The 22,730-nt window shown below is 41.3% G+C and overlaps 1 protein-coding gene across 2 annotated transcripts in view; it reads right to left on the bottom strand.

Moving 5' to 3' along the window:
• LOC126248634 (phosphonopyruvate decarboxylase-like) overlaps positions 1–21,140 on the bottom strand; it is a 102,455-nt gene extending 81,315 nt beyond the window's left edge. Inside the window, exon 1 of one of the 2 annotated variants that reach the window (XM_049949810.1) lies at positions 21,057–21,140. The gene's annotated coding sequence lies outside the window, so the exon portion shown is untranslated. The other variant, XM_049949812.1, reaches the window with a different exon arrangement.
• Between the last annotated feature and the right edge of the window lie 1,590 nt (positions 21,141–22,730).

The following is a 22,730-nucleotide window of genomic DNA, read 5'->3' as shown; positions in this document are numbered from 1 at the left end:
AAGGGCGGAAATGATGTTTATGTTGATCTTTATTCCAATTTTCTGTACAGGTTGCGAAACTCTAGGAACCGAGGTGATACAAAGCGTTTTTTGATGTGTGCATATGGCAAATTTCTGTTCTTGTGATCGAATATTGCTCTCTATATTCAGTATGTGGTTTTAGTATCTGAATTTGGTCCAATGAAATATAGGACATCATCAATACAATATATAGCTTGACAGTGGTGGACTGAGGTTATTCACCTCCAACAAAAACATACATTCTGTTAAAAGATTGGATTTTTATGTCATGGTAGATATTTGTATGGAAATGTCTAGCTATACATTTGACGTTGGTAATCATTAGATAAATAAAACGAACGATAATAATTCCTTTGAGGGAATTCTGTGTATGACTATGTGAACATCCCTAGTCATCTGATTAAAAGGAGTAAATGCATTTGCGCTTACAGAGAAGTTTGTATGAAGCAGGGAAAATGTCTGTGTCTAATTTTGGAGACGCCACTAGTGGTGATTTGCCCAGATTTTTCCATGTAAAGTGCTGAAGGTGTGATCACTGTGCCGGCCGCGGTGGTCTCGCGGTTCTAGGCGCGCAGTCCGGAACCGCGCGTCTGCTACGGTCGCAGGTTCGAATCCTGCCTCGGGCATGGATGTGTGTGATGTCCTTAGGTTAGTTAGGTTTAACTAGTTCTAAGTTCTAGGGGACTGATGACCTAAGATGTTAAGTCCCATAGTGCTCAGAGCCATTTGAACCATTTTTTGTGATCACTGTTGGTAGCAGCAGAGTGGAACTCCTCGTGTGAGCCAATTATAGAAGCTATGGAAGACAAGGGAAATCCTGTACAGTGGATGAGCGGAAAATTTCTGTGGTAGTTTTCTATGTCCAAAGAAATGAGCTCTCTGAAAACCTGCAGGGAAAGAGGACTGTGTGAGATCTTTCACTGTCTTGGCCCGTTGAAGGCCATAAAAATTGATCGGTTGAGATTTTCATGCTCCCAGCTTCGACAACTGTGGAAATTAAAGGAATGCCAGCTGTTGGATTGCCCGTTTTTGTGTTAGCCCTGATTATTCGTAAACAGTGTAAAAGACTCAAGGAAAATCAGATTCTGACAGTTTCTCCATAGGAATCTCTGAGTCCTAGGAGGCTGAATTTGAACGAAGCAATCGTTGACATTGCTGGATACACTGATTTAGGGTTGGATCGTATCATCAACACCCTTAGCTCAATGTTTTTTGCCAGATTACTGCCTCCTGAATAAATCTTCCATAATGACTATGAGGATAAAATCAGAGAAATTTGGGCTCATGTGGAAGCTTGCCGACTGTTATGCTTCCCTCGCGAGTGGAACAGGAAATGGGAGAAATGTTAGCGGTACACGAACTAACCTCCGGCATACATCTTACAGTGGCGTGTGGAATATGCATCTAGCCGTGGATGTAGAGATCTGGAGACGGTGAAACTGGAAGCCGAGACGCACAGCATACTCGTATACTCTACACGGAAGGATCAAAGAAGCAATCGAATTTCACGTCACAATCCGGAGGACAATTCGCCATCAACAGTGTCATTTCATTCCTCTGCATAACTCGGTGCAGGTAGGTTTGGAATACAAACTGCTACTCTGGCGCAACTTATAATACTCGAGCAATGTGTACCACAATATGTCGTCCTCTAGCCACCAGAATTCTGGCATTACGTGTTTCTTCCTCCGGCAGGATTCGAACCTATCTTCACCACGTCGGTTGTCAGCATGAATTAGTGAGCGTCGTAGTTTGTAACTGTTGATGTCCCTGGGGACTCGTGTGTTGGCAGCGTGCAATGATCCCTCCGTGTAGCCTTCACGCCCATGCTATGGGCCTCATGCTCCAGGGTCAAGTTCTGAGCGATAAGCAACGTCTGGAGGCCAGTCTCGGTGACGATGATATTTCAGTTGTGTCTAACGCGTTTGGGGAACGCTCTGAGCTACCAAAGGAACACTTAGTCTTTCTGAACACAGTACGACCGAAATTCGCTTTAAAATGTAAGTTATTTCTGTTCGAAACTACTGTTACTACACCTAGTTACTTTGTATTAAAGATTACTATCGAATATTTGTTAACTCCGAGAACATTAGTGGGTAGTTATTTTTTTCAGAACTGTTCTAGAAAGTTAGATTTTTAATGGATTAATGTTCAGCATATGAACCAGGAAGAAGTCGGTGGTATAAAACTCTACAGTGCTTACAAGAATCTGCATTTGTCGTTCGTTACGATTACACGAATTCACTTGCAAACTACGAAAAGACACCGAAACGATGAAATTTGTTGGTCGTCACGAACATGATGTGAGTGTCTTTCGGTATCGTCTCATTGGTTATTGTATCTTTAGTACGTTTTGCGCTTGTCATAAAACCACACGTGAACAATATTGTGGTAATTATAATACGGTAGCCGAGAAAGAAAAGCGCGATAAATCAAATTTTATTTGATTGGCAACGCTTAGCAGGATAAGCTTAAAAAAATAAACAAAATATTAAATTAACCCATTTGGCAAACATCTAAAAACGAACTTTGTACTTCACAAGATTCTGTGCACTGAATGGTGGATGATGTTATTATATTGTAATTCTCCAATTTTGTTAGCGTCTTGTTGCACGGTAAGAAAGGTAAGGGGCGTAATAAAATTATTAAAATCATTAACCAACAGCGCATTCGCCGTTTACGCGTTTCATTGCATATGTAAACATTTTCACACCTTTCAATAGAGGACTCCTACTCCATTTTGATGGGCTTACTATAAATATAATAAACGCAAATTTGTTTCGGTATACAAACCTCACTCCACGTTACAGCTGCGTGTAAAATGCCGTTATGAAATACACACTGCGTAAACTAATGCAACAGACCATTTGGAAGGCACGGGTTGATGATATAGCACGGAACATCTACGTGGAAAAATGCATGTTAATCTTTTAAATTTCAAAATCAGCTAAAGAAAGACCTAACTATACCGAGTGACTTGTCATAAGACGGAAATTCAGGACTAAACCCAACTTCTACCATTGAGACTTCAAACGATCGTAACAGCGATACAGAAACTTGCTGTATATACTAAACAGCCCAGATCACAAATTCTTAAATAAATGGAGATGCAAAAAGCAGTTATGATGTTATCGATGGCATTAACGAAATACAAATATCAGTAAATGCCACACTGTATTCCGTTGTCACAGTACTATTGAACGAGAGACTTGCATTAAAATATTTTAAGCGAATTTAAATGTCATTTTGTCCCGAGCAGAAGTCGTAGAACTTCGTCTGCATTATGTTGAGGCAATAATAAGTCATCTCTTATTGGAGAGTCTTCAAGAATATTTTGTATTAGCTATGGGAAGTCTCCTCAGTTGTCTGAAAACAAGTATTTTTTTGCATCATCTCGAAGAATAATTTATGTGACTAAAACAGTGCTTTATAACAGATACGCGAAATATAAAAATTTACGATTAATGCTAAAGATCTCAATATTGAAATATTCAAAGCAGAGTACCAAAATGGCAACGAAACACACTCTAAGACAAGAAAAGAAGAAATGCATCACGAATATATTATCCGAATGAGACGGAAAGCGGTAGGTGTGATGTACATATACAGACAGACGAAGGATAACAATTCCAGAAAATTCGATGATTTATTCAAGAGAAAAAGCTTCACAAAGTGAACAAGTCAATAACACTTTGACCCACTCCTGGCCCTTATGCAAGAAGTTATTCGGTTCGGCATTGAGTGACAGAGTTGTTGGATCTCCTCCGGAGGTATATCGTGCCAAATTCTGTCCAACTGGCACGTTAAATCGTCAAAATCCCGTGCTAGATGGAGAGCCGTGCTCATAATGCTCGAAGCGTTCTCAACTGGGTACAGATCCGGCCATCTTGCTGGACAAGGTAGCTTTTGGCAAGCACGAAGACAAGCAGTAGAAACTGTCGCAGTGTGCGGCCGGCATTGTCTTGCTACAATGTAAGCCGAGGATAGCTTGCCTTGAAGGTCTACGAAGCGCGGTGTAGAATATCGTCTACGTACCGCTGTGCTGTAAGGGTGCAGCGGATGACAACCAAAGGGATCCTGTATAAAAAGAGAAGGGAACCCAAACCATCACTCCTGGTTGTCGAGCCGTATGGCGGACGACAGAGATCGGTATCCCACAGCTGTCCGAGACGCCTCCAGACACGTCTTCGCCAGAGGTGGACCAACGCGCCATTAACTTGCTTAATTTCGGAAGCTCTTTCTCTTGAATAAATCATCCAGTTGTTCTGAAGTTGTAATAGTTGTTTTTCTGTAGATGTACATCACATTTACCGATTTCCGTCCCATTCAGATAATTCCTGAGTGGTGGTGTGCAATTTGTGTCGCGTCACTCTTGCGAAGAAAAATATTTGCCGTCCTTTCTTAACATTCCTTGTTAAACCTGTTGCCATAGTTGCTATCACAGCACTGTTCTGTGATTGCTGTTGTGAGCCTATGATGCTTATCCTCTATACACCGGTTCTGTACGGTCTGAACAATGTATGACATGCCAAAGCTGCATGGGACACGCTAGACTCTGGCCTTACGCAAAACAAGATCATCCTTTACAGACGTTAAAAGGGTCTTAATCTTAGCTGGTGATCGAAAAACATGTTCACATCGTGTTTCAAAAAATGGTTCAAATGGCTCTGAGCACTATGGGACTCAACTGCTGTGGTTATCAGTCCCCTAGAACTTAGAACTACTTAAACCTAACTAACCTAAGGACATCACACACATCCATGCCCGAGGCAGGATTCGAACCTGCGACCGTAGCAGTCCCACGGTTCCGGACTGCGCGCCTAGAACCGCGAGACCACCGCGGCCGGCCATCGTGTTTCAGCAGAATACGACTAATCCTATTGAAAGTTTTACCTGCGCAAGGCAAACAGGCCGAAGACATAGGTACCACCTCATTATTCTCATCACAAATGCCGGCCGGAGTGGCCGAGCGGTTCTAGGCGCTACAGTCTGGAACCGCGCACTCGCCCCGGTCGCAGGTTCGATTCCTGCCTCGGCCATAGATGTGTGTGATGTCCTTAGGTTAGTTACGTTTAAGTAGATCTAAGTTCTAGGGGACTGATGGCCTCAGAAGTTAAGTCCCATAGTGCTCAGAGCCATTTGAACCATTCATCACAAATCCGATCCACCGTTGGTCGATAGCGAAGTGCGCATCTGATCTTTAGGTCTCTGTCAACTTCCTCTCACAGTATCATGGCTCCCAGTTAATCTTCACCAACTTCCTCTAGTTGCTGTAGATACGGTATATTCCCTGTAGCGTATTCTGATTTTTCTGAGATTTGTTTGATCGTAAGTGCAGCAAGGTTCTGTGGAACTCTGACTCTAATATTAGATCACCTATGTCCTTCAAATAGACTCGCATTTTTTTCTATCACTCTAGCAGAAAGTTCCTCCCACATGTAAAGATCTTTATTCACTCATCGCCCTCTCCTCCGCGTTTAACAGTGGAATTACTTTTCCAATCTTCATGTCAGCCCTTTGATTTCTGTTTCTTCGAGTGTTCCTTCTACTTTTCAGTATGCTGAATCTGTCCTGACAACTATCTTTTCCTTTTCGATTTCTTCACATTTTCCCAGCAATCATTTCGCTGTAACTACTTCGCACTCCCTATGAGTTTCATTCATATGTAACTGAACATTTTAATAGTGTATAATCGTGTATAATTCTAAATGGGCCCAGGACCGTAGCACTCTATACAATTTCTTCATTCAGTTTCATTTTTAGTCCTGTTTAAAGTTTATCAAGATTATCTTATACTTATTTCTTCTGGAAGCATATGTTGAATACCTAGACCAATTCTGCTGTTGTAACAAAAATTTACCAATGAAGAATAATGTTTTCTTTTTTCTGCTTTTGCATTGAAGTCTCCTACTATTATCTAATACTGGAATTTGCTTTTAAAACTGACTGATTTCCATGATGTATATTTTCTTTATATTTCAAACAACTGCTGCTGTTTCTTCAGTGATATTTAATTTTCTGGTTTACGAATAAGCCTACACCTGAATTTATTGTTGTTCTGTTCCAACGAAATAAAACACACCACATTGGAGAACTGTATACCGTAAATTACATAGAATCTCCCGAAATACCAAAATCAAGATCAAGTTTGTATAAAGGTGAAATTAGAACGCAATATAAAGGACTACCAAGGAAACTTGACATGTGATGTACATTCAAGGTCACATGCAGTCGAAACAATAATGTCTGCACTGAACAACAGGAATGTACCTCAAAATCCGTTTCCATAAATGTACCGATTTCCGTAGATTAAAGAATCTGTCAAATCTGAAGAAACCGCCATCAGTCAGCTATAGAACGACAAAACTAAACGGATGGAAGTTCTCAGTTACAACATGCATTAGGTTGGAGATGGAAAATTGAAATCCCAGAGGAATATAAAAAATATATACTTAATTACAAGTGCTACAACGACATTGACAATCTTAAAAAGCTGAACTTTTTTTGTGATTTTAATTCCATACCAGTACAGTAATAGCCATAGAGCATAACTGCGTAAATTAACGTAGTTTAATAATTCGTTATATGGTAGTTTAAGCCCATCAGGTTCTTTCATATGCGAGAGTACATGTGGTGTTCGCTAGCATACCTCACAGGATTAAACGTTATTGTAAAGCTCAGATCAGTGACTAATGAAGAGTTTCATGCTGTAGAACTGCACACACCTGTTGGGGCATACTTCCCACAGTAAATAAAGTCAATCGATTAAATCACAAGAATATTTACTAGGCTGGGACGAAGTTATTGGTTATATAATGGCGAAGTAAGTGAAATCATACAGGTGTTTCTATACAAAAACTGTTGATTCTAAAGAGTAATTGTGGAAGAATTGACTTTTTTCTATATCTGAGAGACAATGCAAGGGGATAATATGATAGCCGTGATGAAATAATTCCCAGACTTAAGAAACTTCTCGTCTTCGTTACAGCACTCCTGTCTTTTGTTTATAAATGTACATAATTTTAGAAGACTGTTGTTTACCATTTTACATAAGAATTTTATAATATGTCATCAACCAAGTCTCCATTGCTTCATGTTGGTAACACTTTGTCAAAGCAACTTCTCAATTTACGGAATGAGTGCAAGGAATAAGAACAATCTTCATTAAGAGATTAAATCACTCAGTTTGGTCCAGAAGGGTGTCCAGTACTCAGCAACACACATCTTCAGTAGATTCCCAGTTACCATAAAAAGTTCAGTCACTAGTAAAGCACAGCTTAAAATAGTTCTAAAGGATTTATTCGTGGCTAACTCCTTCCACTCCATTGATGGATATCACAGAAGAACATGAATAATTTTTAATACCTGACTTCTGTGGAGTTTGAGTGCAGTAATGCTAACTATGCCTTGTAAACGGCTTATGTTCTGACAAGGCTTAGCTACAATACCCTAGGAATAGCAATGTGCACTGTAATACTTTTAAGTATTAATTAATTAAGATGTAAACGAAAACAATTATAAAAGTTTCTATTTTTTCACACATCTGAGCACCATCTCACGCAGGACGTGAGGAAAGAACTTTAGCATCTCAAAATAATTCCCGCGTCCACTGTCGGCTGTTAGTGTCCAAAGGACACAATATTTCGGCGATGTATCCTGTCGCTATCATCAGGTGCGATGATGAATTGACCATCTGGTGGTTTGAAGGCAGCAGCATTCAGTGTTCTGCCCACATAGGCATGATTGCAAACCGTTTCCGGGCGCTGATAACCTCGCTGTTGTGCGCCCTAAAACACTAATAATCATCATAAAACCGTTTCCAGGAGTCAGTTCTCTACGTTTGCTGAAAGTGTCGTAGTGTGTTCTAAATAAACCCTGTGCGGAATATGAAGCTTTGCTAAGGTAGCAGCAGGCGGCATGGTTGATTAGTTGGTTCCTGGTTCGTATCTCGATACATTCCTTGATTACACAGTCCAGGTAACTTAATATTGCAGTCACGGAAAATGTTACACTATGAATATCTTGGCCGAACGCTATTAAAATGACACTCTGTATTTACATGCCTATGGGATACATTGATTTAAATTAATCCTTATTGTTGTGGTCTCAGTCCGAAGACTAATTTGATCCCACGCCCGGGCTCCCGGGTTCGATTCCCGGCGGGGTCGGGGATTTTCTCTGCCTCGTGATGACTGGGTGTTGTGTGATGTCCTTAGGTTAGTTAGGTTTAAGTAGTTCTAAGTTCTAGGGGACTGATGACCATAGATATTAAGTCCCATAGTGCTCAGAGCCATTTGAACAATTTGAACTAATTTGATGCAGATCTCCATGGTACTCTGTCCTGTGCAAGAAGCCTCTTAAACTCCGAATAACTACTGCAACCTACATCTATCTGAATCTTCTTGCTGTATTCACCTCTTGATCTCCCTCTGCCGTTTTCACCCTCCGCACTTCCCTCCAACATCAAACTCGTTATCCCTTGACGTCTCAGAACATGTTCTATCATCAGCCGGCAGTTGTGGCCGAGCGGTTCTAGGCGCTTCAGTTCGGAACCGTGCAGCTGCTACGGCCGCAGGTTCGAATCCTGCCTCGGGCATGGATGTGTGTGATGTCCTTAGGTTAGTTAGGCTTAAGTAGTTCTAAGTCCAGGGGACTGATGACCTCAGATCCTAAGTCCCATAGTGCTTAGAACCATTTGAACCATGTTCTATCAACCGATCCCTACTTTTACTCAAGTTGTGCTACAAATTTATTTTCTCCTCAGTTCCTTTCAGTGCCAGCTTATTACTTTTATGATCTACCAACCTGTTGTTGTTGTGCTCTTCAGTCCAGAGACTGGTTTGATGCATCTCCCCATGCTACTCTATCCTGTGCAAGGTTCTTCATCTCCCAGTACCTACTGCAACATACATCCTTCTGAATCTGTTTAGTGTATTCATCTCTTGGTCTCCCTCTATAATTTTTACCCTCCACGCTGCCCTCAAATATTAAATTGGTGATCCCTTGATGCCTCAGAATATGTCCTACCAACCGATCCCTTCTTCTAGTCAAGTTGTGCCACAAATTTCTCTTCTCCCCAATTCTGTTCAATACCTCCTCGTTAGTAATGTAATCTACCCATCTAATCTTCAGCATTCTTCTGTAGCATCACATTTCGAAAGCTTCTATTCTCTTCTTGTTTAAACTATTTATCGTTCTCGTTTCACTTCCATACATGGTTACACTCCATACAAATACTTTCAGAAATGACTTCCTGACATTTAAATCTATACTCGATATTAACAAATTTCTCTTCTTCAGAAACGCTTCCCTTGCCATTGCCAGTCTACATTTTATATCCTCTCTAAGTCGACCATCTTCAGTTATTTTGCTCCCCATATAGCAAAACTCATTTACTACTTTAAGCGTCTCATTTCCTAATCTAATTCCCTCAGCATCACCCGACTTAATTCGAATACATTCCATTATCCTCGTTTTGCTTTTGTTGATGTTCATCTTATATCCCCCTTTCAAGACACTGTCCATTCCGTTCAGCTGCTCTTCCAGGTCCATTGCCGTTCTGACAGAATTACAATGTCATCGACAAATCTCAAAGTTTTTGTTTCTTCTCCATGGATTTTTCTTTTGTTTCCTTTACTGCTTGCTCAATATACAGATTGAATAACATCGGCGATAGCATCTTCAGTATTCTTATGTAGCACCACATTTCAAAAGCTTTTAACTTCTTCGCGCTTGAGCTTTTTATCGTCTGTGTTTCACTTCCACACAAGGCTACACCCCAAACAAAGACCTTCAAAAAAGTCTTTCTAATGCATAAATCTGTATTCGATGGAAACAAATTTCTCCTCTCCAGAAACGCTTTTCTTGCCAGTCTACATTTTATATCCTCTCTACTTCGGCCATCATCAGTTATTTCACCATTACTTTCGTGTCTCATTTTCTAATCTAATTCCTTCAGCAACACTTCATTTAATTCGACTACGCTCCATTACTCTTGTTTTGCGGTCGTTGGCGTCCATTTTTTAGCCTGCTTTCAAGACACTGTCCATTCCATAGAACTGTTCTTCCAAGTCTTTTGCTGTCTATGACAGAATGAAATATCATCGGAAAACCTCAAGAGTTTTTATTAGTTCCTTCTCCAATTTTTCTTTTGTTACCTTTACTGTTTGCTCAATAAGACTGAACAATACGGGGATAGGCTACAACCCTGTCGGCTGGCCGGAGTGGCCGAGCGGTTCTAGGCGCTACAGTCTGGAACCGCGCAACCGCTACGGTCGCAGGTTTGAATTCTGCCTCGGGCATGGATGTGTGTGATGTCCTTAGGTTAGTTAGGTTTAAGTAGTTATAAGTTCTAGGGGACTGATGACCTCAGAAGTTAAGCCCCATAGTGCGCAGAGCCATTTTACAACCCTGTCTCACTCCTTTCTCAACCATTTCCCTTTCATGCCCCTCGACTCATGTAATTGTCGTCTGGTTTCTATACAATTTGTAAACAGGCTGTCGCTGCGTGTATTTTACCCCACTAACTTCAGAATTTCAGAGTGTATTCCTGTCAACAGTGTCAAAGACTTTCCCTACGGCTACAAATGCTGTAAATGTTGGTTCGCCTTTCCTTAACCAATCCTCTAAGATAAGTCTTAGGGTTAGTATTGCCTCACGTCTTCCTACATTTCTCCGCAACCCAGACTGATCTTATTTAAGGTCGGTTTATGGAAGTTTTTCCATTCTTCTGTAGATAATTCATTCCATGTTTTGCAACGTGACTTGTTAAACTTATATTCGCACTTGACAGCATCTGCTTTCTTTGGAATTGTAATTATTACATTCTTCTTGAATTCTGAGGGTATTTTGCCTGTGTCATCCATCTTGCACATCAGATGGAATAGTTCTGCCGTGACTGGTTCTCCCAATGATTTCAGTAGTTCTGACGGAAAGTCATCTACTCGAGGGGCTTTGTTTCGATTTAGGTCTTTCAGTGCTCTGCCAAATTCTTCTCACAGTAACGTATCTCCCATCTCGTCTTCATCTACATACTCTTACAAAAAAAAAAAAAAAAAAAAAATGGCTCTGAGCACTATGGGACTTAACTTCTGAGGTCATCACTCCACTAGAACTTAGAACTACTTAAACCTAACTAACCTAAGGACACCACACACATCCATGCCCGAGGCAGGATTCGAACCTGCGACCGTAGCGGTTGCGCGGTTCCAGACTGTAGCGCCTAGAACCGCGCGGTCACTCCGGCCGGCGTCCTCTTACATTTTTACTGTATTAACTTAAAGTTTATTTCCCTTATATAGCCCCTAAGTATACTCTTCCAGATCTCAGCTTCCCCTCCTTTGCTTAGTACAGGTTTTCCATCCTGCTTCTCTTTTCTCCGAAGGCCTCTTTAATTTTCCGATAGGCGGTATCTATCTTTCCCCTAGTAATATACGCTTCTATATTCTTACAATTGTCCTTTAGCCATTCATGCACAGTCATTTTGCAACTGTTTGCCAATCCCATTTTTTAGACCATTCTACACCCTTTCACCTGTTCCAGTTGCCGCATTTTTATATTTTCTCCTTTCGTCAACTAAATTTAATATCTCCTATGATATCCAAGGATTTCTACTCAGACTTATATTTTTACCTATTTGACCCTCTGATGCCTTCATTATTTCATCTGTAAAAGCTACCCATTCGTCTTCTGCTGTACTTCTTTCTCTCGTTTCAGTCACTCTTTGCCCAATGCTCCCTCCGGCACTCTCAACAACCTCTCGTTCTTTCAACGTATCAGGCTACATCTCCTTAATTTCCTACCTTTTTACAATTTCTTCAGTTCTAACCGACAGTTCACAACCAATAAATTGTGGTCAGAGTCCACATCTGCTCCTAGTTTAAAATATGGTTCCGAAATCTCTGTCTTACCGTTATACAATCAATCTGAAACTTTCCGGTGTCTTTACGTCTCTTCCAGGTAAACAACCTTCTTTCATGATTCTCAAACCAAATGTCAGCAATGTATAAATTACACCCTGTGTAAAATTCTACCAGGCGGCTTCCTCTTTCGTTCTTTTCCCCTAGTCCATACTCACCTACCGTTTTTCCTTCTTTTCCTACTATCGAATTCCAGTCCCCCAGCTCCTATGCGAAGCTAACTGGCATATAAATTGGTACTACCGTGGTGAGTGTGGGCTTAGTGCCAACTTGGCTCCGACAATACGTTCACTATGTTGTTCATATTAGCTTACCGAATTCCTATTTCTTATTCATCAGTAAACATACCCACCACTAACCATTTTGATTTTGTATTTGTAACCCTGTATTCACGCGACCAGAAGTCCTGGTCCTCTTGCCACTGAGCTGCACTAATTCCCACTATATATAACTCCAGCATACCAATTTCCGTTTTTAAATGTTCTAACCTACCTGCTCGATGTAGGGCAGTCCGCGCCCCGACCCGCAGAGTGCCAGTTTTGTTTCTGTTGACGACGACATCCTCCTGAGTAGTCACCACCAGGAGATCCAAGTGGTGGATTATTTTGCCTCCGGAATATTTTGTCCAAGAGGATGCCATCATCATTTAATAGTACGGTAAAGCTGCACGTCTTCGGGAAAAATTGCGGCTGTAGTTTGCATTCGTTTTCAGCCTTTCGCAGTACCAGCACAGAACGGTCATTTTGGATGAAGTTACAAGGCCAGATAAGTCAATCATCCAGACTGTTTCCCCTGCAATTACTGAAATGGCTTCTGACCATATTCAGGAACCTTGCGTTTGTCTGGCCTCTTAATAGATGCCCCCCCCCCCCTTCCCCCTTTGTGGTTGCACCTATGGTACGGTTGTTTGTATCGTTGCGACCGTCCCACCACGCCAACGTCTATGGTTCACCTTTATTTGAGCGTATTTTCAGTACATAAAAAGTCATACCTAGAGATGAGGAATAGTATCAGTACATGATGGCATTGCTTATGTCTAATGTTACTGCAGCTTTTCAGGTGTAGGTCGCAACAGATTCTACACAGAGGACGTGGACGAGCAGCTTATTGCCATCTTTCGTGCTTTGGGAACTGTCGAATCATTGGCATGAAGGACATGGAAGCATCGTACTGACAGAACGCACAGACAATTGGATGTAGTACGATGGCTGCGGAGTGAGTGACGACAAGTTGGAATCAGGAAAACAGTGAGTCAAGAAGAGTAGAGACAGGACCTACCAGAAAGACATCACCTCGATTGGGTCATAGCGTTGTGCGACTGCCTCTGAAGAATTGACGAATAACAATAGATGAATTCTGGGCAGAGGTTAAAGGTACAGTGTCACTACGAACAGTGCGGCACAGATTACTGGAAGTTGGTTGAAATCTCGCATTGCCACGTGTTGGTTAGCGCTGACACCATTCGCAGCTGAGACATTAATGGTGTAAGGTCGGACTCAGCTGGGACATGGTGTGTGGAGCTATTTTTTATGAGTGGGGGTGCTTTGAAGATCACTCGAGAACTACGGTCTCTAAGGAAAAGGTATTTCAGTACAAAATTTAACAACATTAAATTTCATTTAAAAAGGTCCTTTGCATTTTTTTATGTAGGACTAACAGTTTGCGCGTAGCGAGCTGGAGAACACACTCACACTCACACACACACACACACACACACACACACACACACACACACACACAGAAACAGTCTGAAAGGCTTGGAAGGGTACTGCAGGGGAGGTTGTGCTGAAAATAATTGTTAAGGAAAAAAAAAATTCTATACGTTGCGCCATTCCAGATTTAATTAGCATTGAAGTTAGCCAATCAGGTAGTCGTGTGCGCAAATTCAAGCAGCCTGCCAGAAAAAGTGTCGTCTACCGTGGTCTTCGTTTGGTTTCCTCGAACCGAACAAGCGTACCTTTTTTTTTTACCTAGCTTAAATTTATCACATCTGAAAAGACACAGTTTAACTGGGAATGAACATTTGAACAAGTGCTAATGCACAGAACCACAGATGTCTGTGCATTACCGCATCTTAGAGCGTGCAAGTTCTTGTTCGTGAGACCATCTGATTTGCTAACTTGAATGCTAAATATCTCGGAAACGGGGCAACATATCGAATTTTTTTCTTAAAAATTATATTTCAGAATAACTTCTCCTGCAACACCCTTTTAAGCTTTTGAGACTGTTTCTGATCGCCCGGCATATACTGTATACTGTACAAGGTGATTCAGCTGTCCGTAATGCTCTCGCTTTATGCTACCCCCAATGTTATACCTTTCCTTCATAAACCACGCGTGAGATTTTCATATTCTCTCTCTCGCTACACGAAAACTGTTGGTTCTACAGACAAATGAACGGGACCTTTTTGTGGGAAATTTAATGTAGTTAAATTTTGTATTGTGATACGTTTCCGCTGGAGGCGACGGTTTTCGAGTTATTCACGAAAAACGCACAAAAGAGACTTTCAAACCCAGCTCCAGCCCCACACTCGTCCCACACCAGCCAGGATTTTCAGAACGGATGTGGTTTGTGGCACTCGCTCCAACCATTGTACAACAGTTTCCGACTACACAAACTATTCCCAATATCCGACCTTTTTTTGGTTCAATTCATTGGGCTATTACGCCTCCAACGTAGTTGGCTATTTCGTTTATGATACTAACTTCAACGTGCATCTGAGAGTAATGAAACATAAACAACATTTGTAATCATTACGCTAAAATCAATTACGTTGACAGTTCTATCCAGGCCTAACACTTAGAGCACTTTAGTTTCGTAATCAGAAGGCCTGACGTATACAACGATGTAATTGTTTATTTTATGCTGTTAAAATTCGCAAAATTAGGTAAAGTTTTGACAAACGTCACTCTTACGAATCATAAGTTCTCGACTAGGTCGGTGGCGTAAAAAGGCCAGTCAATGAAGACCAAAATGTCGAATATGGGATATAATTCGTGCAGACGCAAATTTTTGTACGGTTGTAAGAGGGAGTGCCATGAACGACATACTGAAGATCCTGACCGATGGGGCCGAGTGTGGAAGTGGTGCACTTAATGAGTGAGAAAATAAGAAAATCTCTCTCGTGGTTTATGAAGGCCAGTTATAATATTGCGTATTGCATAAAACGAGAGCGGTAGAGGCAGCTGAATCACCCCGTATATACTTGAGAGCGCAGAAAAATAATGCCTCCGAATTTTTTATTCTGTTGTCAATATCGGTTGAGGTATGACTTCTGCCGCTAGAGTGCTCTGAATTGTAGCATGTAACTTGGTGGTGTGTAATGTAACTATGTCGGTGGGTGAGAAACAACGTGCTGTAATCGAGTTTCTAACTGCAAAAAACGGCCGGCAATTGAAATCCATAGACGAATGAAAGATATGTATGGTGATGATTGTATCAATATTAGTAATGTGCGACGTTTGGTTGTTCGTGCTCGTAATAAAGGAAATGATGGTGCTACCTCGACGTGTGTGAAATCAGATTTTTATCTGATTCCGAAACTTAAAGAACACCTTCTATGACTTCGCTTTGATAGTGATGAAGAGGTACAAGCAGAGGTGAGGTTTGTGGCTTGATCAACAATGTTGAACATTCTGGAGTGACGGGATCAACAAACTGGTCTCTCGTAGAGAGAAATGTGTTCGTTGCCAGGGTGACTATGTTGAGAAATAAATATGTAGACATGAAGAATAAAGATGTAGAATGTTAATTAACTTTGTTTTATTTAAGAAGCTTTATGAGGTTCACATAAAAAATTCTGAGAGATTACTTTTCAGCACGCCCTCTTAGTATCACAGAAAGGGCCAGAAAATATTCAGGACTTGTTAACTCACAGAACAAAACAGTATAACCCAACACTAACTATGAAATTCCAGACTAAAACAACAATAATAAAATAGTCCTCAGTTTAATTAATTTTTGTTTGTTGATCGCCTGTTAATGCTCAAATCAGCCGCAAATATCTTTACCTCTTTTTTGAAGATTTTGTGTTTTTTCTTTCATTGTGACCGTGCATCGTTCACAGACAATCGAAAAATACTCAGAAAACTTTTCGGGCTAATGTCTAGTTCAAATGGTTCAAATGGCTCTGAGCACTATGCGACTTAACTTCTGAGGTCATCAGTCGCCTAGGACTTAGAACTAATTAAACCTATCTAACCTAAGGACATCACACACATCCATGCCCGAGGCAGGATTCGAACCTGTGACCGTAGCGGTCGCTCGGTTCCAGACTGTAGCGCCTAGAACCGCACGGCCACTCCGGCCGGCTAATGTCTAGTAAGTTACTCCTTCCGTAAGTAGGAATGCATATTACCTGAACTGCCTCACTGAACTGAGTCTACCATTTGCCTTGTCCCCTGCAAGTTTCAGGTTATAAACCTATCTCCTTCTCCTCTAAACGGTTATGGTAAAGAGCATACTGAAAGAAATTGAAGGAAATTAGATAAAATGGCTGAATCCTGTTGAAAGAATAAATAATAGATATCAATTAACACTGTGTAATAACTACTCCATAGTTACATTGTAAGACTACAGAAAAAACGGAAATACCAATTTTAGGATTCCTGAAGTCAAAACAGTCTCAAAGTGACTAATTCCCGATGTTGTTGTTGTTGTTGGTGAAGATGATTCCTCAATTTCGCTACAGTAGGACAACCTTTACTTCAGTCACGAATTCCGTAAGAATATAAACACAGGAAGCCTTGCAGACTGTACAACGAGTGACAGCTGAAAAAAAAATGTAACCTGCGGAAATACGGTCAAATTTCACCATGTGCAATGACATTAGAGTCGGCCACAACGTAAAATTATTTAGGCGTTTTTTCTAACACTGACTTTAGATGAAGCGAACACATAAATGTACTTTCAGGAAATACTGGTGTCAAATTAAGGTTGTTTGAAAGAAATCATCGACAGTGTAACTCATCTACTGTGGAGACTTCCTAGAATCCTCACGTCCGACTCATAATTGATTACTGTTTTTTCGCATGGGACATCCACCAAATGGAGTTAACAAAGTATAAAAGAAGAACTACCAAAGTTTAGCGTAGTCAGAATGAGAGTGTCTCTGGTATTATATATTGGGAGACGCAAATACATATCGCGTAGTGACTCGACGGTAAAATTCAACGAATTAGGCCTAACTGAGAGTCGTATATCCAGTCACTCTTCGCACGTACCATTCGAGAGTAGAGCTGTAGTCTGTTCCAATGATACAGGTACACTATGTGATCGTCATCCACTATATATCGTATGGACTTTTGCGAAGTACAGTTGTAGAAGTAAATGTAGCCCACTTCTTGAGCCCGGAGCTTTGGGAACATTTTATTTCCTTTAGAGTTTTTAAAGTTCCATCGAATACTGGTTCACTAAAGACTGTGCAATGACCTAGGTTTAAACACGTGCATAAGAAAGAATTAGCTGTGAACTTCCTAAAATAGTCGTTCCAGAATGATGGGAAACATATTTTCAGGGGCTAGACTGGAAATGTTGCAATGGCACGTAACGCTTCAGAAGGGACGTTGTGTTTTGTGTGTTTTTGTTCTCCCTATCACTAGGATGCGATAGACTACGCATTAAAAACGGTGGCTGTGGACGTTTACGTAACGAATCACTCGTAATGGTCACTGCAGTCTCCAAATTCGTGTGCAGTCACTGAAAGCGTCAGGTTCCTAACCAAGATAACTTATTTACTTAATTTCAGTTGCAACTATCTGCTGCTTTGCAGTTAACATGAACATAAATATCATGAATTACGATTTTTAACATCGCCGTGCCTAATATAACGACTTGGGGCAAATACACGTATTTATTATTTCTGATATACAATAAAGAAAGGTGCAACAGCTCCTGCCTGAGCTCCACAGTTATTTACACCTACTGAAGTACTGCCAGAAACAGTAAACTTTATTTTCTAGTTTACTTATGTACTTATATTATTGTATAGTCAATGTAATGTTCGGCACTTTCTCTCGGCAGAAACTGCTCTGATGTCTCTGTGTCGATGCTTACACGAAGACAACGGGTAATATTTCCTATCCGTTGACACAGGATTAGCTTCCCCAATTTTTAATAATTATTGAAAGTAAGTAAGACTGGTAGTTCCGTTACACACGTGACACGACCGTTGGATGATTTTTTACTAGTGCTGGCACAAGCTCTGCGTTAAGTTGCGTATATACCACAAAATCTTTAAGCTTTGTACGTCAGATCGGACTTTAATATCCGACTTCATTTTCCTACCTTGCTCCCTGATATCGAAAACCTCTCTACGTTCTCAGGAAATGAAGAGAGGCCCAATATTGACGCATAATGAAAAGAAAACACTCTTATTACACTTGAGATCACAAATCTCAAAATGTTCGAAATGCCTCTTGCCAGGTCTGATATTAAACTCAGAAATTTTAAATACTGCTTTAGACAAGTATCAAGCTCCTACTGCAGCGAACACAGGTGATGCTATATTACAAGTTTCTTTGTCTCATTTAATTCACAGTTACTAACGTAAAAACACAGCAACATTCTAAATTTTTTTATAAAAAACTACGCATGAAATACTAAATTTAACAAAACGATGAAAATTGCGCCATGATAAACGATAATGATCTCTAATTTACGCCGAAACCAATCAAGTTTTTGAACTAATTTCGATACGGAGAATCCTTCACGCAACTTAACTCTCATGATGTTAAAGTCACATTGCACCTCTACCGGTCCATCCCCTTTCCATTTCTTTATATCCGAATATGACCGAATTACTCTTTTTGTCAAAGTTCTGAGGTGATTATCAGCTAAAGATTTCAAAATCCTGGCATCCAATTAGAATCTAACAGGACTTCAAATATGCTCTTCAAATGAACAAGAGCATCATCAGAATATACATTGTAAAAGATACAAATTCAGATAATACGAAAAACTTACAGTGACGTTACGTTAAGTACATATTCTATTTCCAGTATGGTAACTTCCGTTTAAATGTTCTTTACGTAACGTCAATGTAAGTTTTCCGTCTTATCTCAATTTATACCTTTTACCTTGTATATTCTGATGATGCTCTTGTTGATTCGAAGAGCGAAACCGGTAAATATAGAATACTAAGTGCGACTTATTGCTGTTTTCAAAAACTTTGTTTTAACAGTCGCTCCCCCTGCAGGCAATGCCTATTCTTGCTAAACTCCTTTTAACTTCAGGCTTCAAACTGAGCTTTGAGAACATCCCGCATGTCAAAATTACCCCATATCATAGTTCACCGAGCAATCAAACAACAGTTTACAGATTAACTGATTATGCGGAACTCGACACAAAGATTGTTGTTTTTGGTTCTGCTAGCGGAACAAATTTTCGTTATCAGAATCTGATGATACATATGAGAAGAGATGGCGACAGACACGTAACGATCACCAGACTGTATATCAGTATCCTGTGTTACATTCCAACCCTTTCGGCAGTGTCTTCTGATGAAAGGATGTAAGAACCTATTGCTGGAGATCCGTTTGCCACATATAGATGGACTAACATTAACAGCTTGGTTGTCACCTTTAGAGATGTTCGAGAGGGCAGGCTATGTATATCAATGCACCTTTCAAAGTGGATGGTTGACCCACTGTTCATGATATCCCATACGACAGTTCACACGAGTAAAGAAAATCATTCCGAAAATCTCACGTGACATAATAAGCCATAAATAAGGATACAGAACATTCGTGTACATACAGAGAAATTCTCTCTCTCTCTGTCTGTCTGTCTGTCTCTCTCTCTTTGTCTCTCTCTCTCTCTCACACACACACACACACACGTGCGCGCGCGCACGCACACACACATTGGCAGTTCTGGTTCCAACGACGTAAGTAGAGCATAACGGATCAAAAACAAAGAAAGAGTCTAATACACTCATAGACACAGAGATACTTCGTGATTACTCACACTCACATACATTACACATGATCTGCTTGTGCAGTAGTCATAACAGTAATAAATAAAGAGAATCAGTGTACCGACGGGGTACGCTTCGAAGTTGTACTTTTACAGTAGGCAGTTATTAGAATGAAAAATAACGAAACGGATACGACAAAAAGCGCTGCCGTCCCTCGCGGGACAAGCTCCGTTTGTGTCCAAAGCGTTTCGTGCTCTTTGCTCAGTTTCAGCTGCACTATTTGTTTCGAAAAACATTAAAAATATTTTTGATTGAACAATATGATTTCCCTGTGCTCCCATTACATTTTTGTTTCGTCTATTAACTGTTATAATATTCGAAAATAACATTTGTTTCCTGCTAAATCTCCGTGGAACTAATTTTCCATGTTTGTTGGCGGCAGATAAGCTCTACATATGCGAAAGACTCCGGCATACAGTGCCTGAAATCAGTGAAGATGGTCAGTAATTTGTCTTAAGAGAAATAATCAGTGGGACCTCTGTGGGTTATCAGCAGACGGGTCTGCATACGCGAGTTATCCTTGGAGTGCCACATTGAGCCACGACGCGGCGTGTTATCTCGGTAGGCATAAAAGCGTTCAACTTTATCCTGCTTCTCGTTCATCACTTAAAAAAGAATATCAAATTATTGTTAAAGAATGGAACGTCTTGTTCCTCGCATAGCTGAGCCTATTCCTCGAGAATCTCAAATGAAGTTAAGTGTCTGATCTGCTTCTCCGAAATTTGCACAGTAAAGCAGAGAACACCTGTCTGCAATGTACGGAGAATGTGCTTTATCGCTTCTCCGCAGTATTTTGGGACTGGGACAATGTGGTAAGAGAGTGGGGAGATAAGCCGAATACCTTAGAGACTGGTCGTGATGGTGTGTACATGAATTCAAATCTTCCAACGGAATTCCTTATCGATTTTCATTGAAGACAGGCCGCATTTTACGGATAGTCTGACGAAATAAATTTTAGGCCACGAAAGTAGCCATGCCATTTGTCAACCAAAGTGAGGCGCAAAAAATGTTATTATCGAAGAGTAGTTTCTTGAATGTGTTAATAAGTGGAAGCATCACGATTATGATTTGCCATGGAAGCCTCCTAGTAGTTGCGGGCATGTGCGACTGTTACCAAGGCTGGGGCTAGTGGGTTGGCTTACTGGTTGCTCAGCGGTGTGCTGCTGCGTGCTGCGTCTCTGAGGGTCGCCAGCGGACTGCCACTGGCGCAGTCAGGAGTGGCTACTTTGCGCCCGAATGTGCGCCGCGACCCTCTGACACCGCGATAAGGGCGCCCCAGCCGCTCTTCGTAATTTCCGTTCCAAAGATCATACCCGTCAAATAGAAGCCACAATGCTCCTAACGTGTGTTCCATCTAAGGGCACAGCTCCACCATAATGTCGCGATGCGAGGGTGTCGACCATCTGTTCGCAAGCATTCGCCGCATTTTTGTGCCACAGAGAACAACATTTTCTCTTGTTTTATATAAATGAGCTTTCATCACATATTCAAGAAATTTAACTAATTCTTCTTGCTGATGATGCGAGAACTGCAGCTAAAGCTGATTCAGATACGTCAACACTAGCTAAGCTAAATGAATTACCTAATATACACTACTGGCCATTAAAATTGCTACACCACGAAGACGACGTGCTACAGACGCGGAATTTAACCGACAGAAAGAAGATGCTGTGATATGCAAATGATTAGCTTTTCAGAGCATTCACACAAGGTTGGCGCCGGTGGCGACACCTACAACGTGCTGACGTAAGGAAAGTTTCCAACCGATTTCCTACGCACAAACAGCAGTTGACTGGCGTTGCCAGGTGAAACGTTGTTGTGATGCCTCGTGTAAGGAAGAGAAATCCGTACCATCACGTTTCCGACTTTGATAAATGTCGAATTGTAGCCTATCGCGATTGCGGTTATCGTATCGCGACATTGCTGCTCGCGTTGGTCGAGATCCAATGACTGTTAGCAGAATATGGAATCGGTGGGTTCAGGAGGGTAATACGGAACGTCGTGCTGGATCCCAACGGCTTCTTATCACTAGCAGAGGAGATGACAGGCATCTTATCCACATGGCTGTAACGAATCGTGCAGCCACGTCTCGATCCCTGAGGCAACAAATGGGGACATTTGCAAGACAACAACCATCTACACGAACAGTTCGATCACGTTTGCAGCAGCATGGACTATCAGCTCGGAGACCATGGCTGCGGTTACCCTTGACTCTGCATCACAGACAGGAGCGCCTGCGATTGTGTACTGAACGACGAACCTGGGTGCACGAATGGCAAAACGTCATTTTTGCGGATGAATCCAGGTTCTGTTCACAGCATCATGATGGTCGCATCCGTGTTTGGCGACATCGCGGTGAACGCACATCGGAAGCGTGTATTCGTCAACGCCATACTGGCGTATCTCCCAGCGTTATGGTATGTTGTGCCATTGGTTACACGTCTCGGTCACCTCTTGTTCACATTGACGGCATTTTGAACAGTGGACGTTACATTTCAGATGTGTTACGACCCATGGCTCTACCCTTCATTCGATCCCTGCGAAACCCTACATTTCAGCAGGATAATGCACGACCGCATGTTGCAGGTCCTGTACGGGCCTTTCTGTATACAGAAAATGTTCGACTGCTGCTCTGGCCAGCACATTCTCCAGATCTCTCACCAATTGAAAACGTCCGGTCAATGGTGGCCGAGCAACTGGCTCGTCACAATACGCCAGTCACTACTCTTGATGAACTGTGGTATCGTGTTGAAGCTGCATGGGCAGTTGTACCTGTACACACCATCCAAGCTCTGTTTGACTCAATGCCAAGGCGT

The sequence above is a fragment of the Schistocerca nitens genome, chromosome 3 (genome assembly GCF_023898315.1).
Source record: "Schistocerca nitens isolate TAMUIC-IGC-003100 chromosome 3, iqSchNite1.1, whole genome shotgun sequence".
NCBI classification, from domain to species: Eukaryota; Metazoa; Arthropoda; class Insecta; order Orthoptera; family Acrididae; genus Schistocerca; species Schistocerca nitens.
Note: the sequence above shows the minus strand (reverse complement) of the source record. Positions and strands in the feature narration are given on the sequence as shown.